We start from the raw sequence: 2,966 nt of genomic DNA, 5'->3' as shown, positions 1-2,966 counted from the left end.
GACCCCACCTCTACAAAAACAGAAAAATTAGCCAGCCATAATGGTGCATACCTCCTAGTCCCAGCTACTAGAATGGCTAAGGCAGGAAGATCACTTGAACCCAGGAGTCTGAGGTTACAGTGAGCTATGATGATGCCACTGCACTCTAGCCTGGGAGATAGCAACAAGACCTTGTATCAGTAAATAAATCATTACGGTTGTTGTATGATTACCATGTTGACGTCCTCTGGTTGCAAGAGACAGAAATACAACTCAGAAGGAATGAGAGGACAGAAAGACAACAGTAGAGAAGGGAGGAAGGAAGGAAAAGAGGGAGAAGGACCAGGCAAGGTGGTTCACACCTGTAATGCCAGCACTTGGGAGGCCAAGGTGGGTGTACTGCTCTGAGCTCACTGGTTCAAGACCAGCCTAAGCCAGAGAAAGACCCTGTCTCTAAAAATAGACAGGTGTTGTGGTGGGCACCTATAGTCCCAGCTGCTTGGGAGACTGAGGCAAGAGACTCCTTTGAGATTGCTAGGAGCTAAGACACCATGGCACTCTACCAAGGGTGACGAGGTGAGACTGTCTCAAAAAAAAAAAAAAAAAAGGAGTAGAGGGAGGAAAGAGGGGAGAAAAGAAGTGAGTTATAGCAAGATTAAACAAAAATAAACCTTGGACCTTAGAAAAAACTGTATCTAGGAGTACAAATGGCACCAGGATACTAGTCTACCTTCTATATCTTTGCTTTTTCCTGTTTGATATCTGCCTTTTTGACCTCTAAACAACTTTATAAGTGTGAAAATGGCTGGCAAGTTTTGTTTTTTGTTTTTTTTTGTTTTTTGAGACAGAGCCTCAAGCTGTCCCCCTGGGTGGAGTGCCATGGCATCACAGCTCACAGCAACCGCCAACTTCTGGGCTCAGGCAAGTCTCCTGCCTCAGTCTCCCGAGTAGCTGGGACCACAGGTGCCCGCCACAACACCCGGCTATTTTTTGGTTGCAGCCGTCATTGTTGTTTGGCGGGCCCAGGCTAGATTCGAACCTGCCACCTTAGGTGTATGTGGCTGGTGCCTTAGCCACTTGAGCCACAGGTGCTGAGCCAAGGTTTGTTTTTTTTTTTTTAAGAGACAGAGTCTCACTTTTTTGCCCTTGGTAGAGTGCTGTGACATCACAGCTCACTGCAACCTCCAGCTCTTGGGCTTAGGCAATTCTCTTGCCTCACCCTCCCATGTAGCTGGGACTAAAGGCACTCACCACAACGTTTAGCTACTTTTTTGTTGCAGTTTGGCCAGGGCTGGATTTGAACTCACCACCCTCGGTATAGGGGGCCTGCTCCCTATTCACTGAGCCACAGGCACTGCCCATGGCTGGCAAGTTTTACATTTCAAGTTGCCATAGATAGATCTTAAGACCCTGGGTACCAAATTTTAAAATCCTAGTGAAGAGACTCCTTAATCCAGCCTAAATTGAGCCCCTACCATAGGACTAATTATTTATTGTGTAAAATGTCATATAAAAGTATGGCAGGTCTTGGGTTAATTAACTAGTTGGAGGACCAGTCCTCAGAAGATGAACATGGTTAGACGAATATCCATTACATAGGACCTGCAACACAGCAGGTGATCATTAAACTTATGCTCCCTCTGTCCTTCCTGCTCCAGCAGCAGAAACATGTAAAATTTATCCTGGTAGAGGAGTGCCATCAAGAAATTTTAAGCTGAAAATGATGTCAGCTTTTCTTTTAGAAAGACTGCTCCACAGCAATATGGAATTCGGGCAGTATAAGGGAAACTGGCAGTGCTTATCTTTGTCATTTTTTATTTTTTTTTTTGAGACAGAGTCTCACTTTGTTGTCCTTGGTAGAGTGCCATGGCATACAGCTCACAGCAAACTCAAACTCTTAGGCTCAAGCAATCCTCTTGCCTCAGCCTCCCACGTAGCTGGGACTACAGGTACCTGCCACAACACCAGCTATTTTTAGAGATTGGTGAGGGGGGTCTCACTCTTGCTCAGGCTGGTCTTGAACCTGTGATCTCAGGCAATCCACCCACCTTGGCCTTTCGGAGTGCTAGGATTATAGGCGTGAGCCTTATTTTTCTAAGGTTGTCTTAATTTTTTTCTTTTTTTCCTAGAAGCCTATCACCTGCAAATGTAATTTAGTCTTAAATTGCAGAATACCCAAGTGAGGATTAAGACTGAAGAGAAATTAGGTCAGGTATGTGAAACTTCAATGTAACTTCGAATGCCATTGACTTATGTTTGAAGAAGCTTTCTCAGAGTCCACATGAAGGGATGTTCCTTAAGACCCTCCGAACTGATTAGCAAGCTAGTCATACAGGAGGCAGACTCTGCAAGTACAGTCTAGCTGTCTTTGGAATTTCCTGGAAGGGACTTTGGGAGTGAAAAACACGATAAGTTAATGCACATTTCAGTTACATGTTGCACCTGTCTTCTCAAACAGCTGAATAAGTTTTTGTGGTTGCTCTGTATGGTATCTTTGTACTCTTATCATATAAACCATTGGCTGCCAATTAGTTTTATTATTAGAATGTGTATGTGCAGAACTTAGTATTGTTAAGAGTATATAAGCTTGCAAGAAATAAAGTGAGGGGCTGCATGCCAGAGCAAGCTGCAGTCTCCCCTCTTCAAGACATTTCAGTGCAGACTTTTCCTCTGCGACACCGATTCACACAACAGGTATAGTGGCTCACACCTGTAATCCTAGCACTCTGGGAGGTCAAGGTCAGAGGATCCCTTAAGCTCAGGAGTTTGAGATGAGCCTAAGCAAGAGTGAAACCCAGTCTCTACTAAAAGTAGAAAAATAACCCAGGTGTTATGGCAGATGCTGTGGTCCCAGCTACTTAGGAAGCTGGGATGGGAGGATTGATTGAGCCCAGGAGTTTGAGGCTGCTGTGAGTTAAGCTGATGCCACAACACTCCAGCCTGGGCAACAGTGCAAGACTCTATCTCAAAAAAAAAAAAAAAAAAAA

Source organism: Otolemur garnettii, unplaced genomic scaffold, assembly GCF_000181295.1.
Source record: "Otolemur garnettii isolate 467f Iridium unplaced genomic scaffold, OtoGar3 scaffold00003, whole genome shotgun sequence".
Taxonomy (NCBI): domain Eukaryota; kingdom Metazoa; phylum Chordata; class Mammalia; order Primates; family Galagidae; genus Otolemur; species Otolemur garnettii.
The sequence above is the reverse complement of the archived record's forward strand: the minus strand, read 5'-3'. Positions refer to the sequence as shown.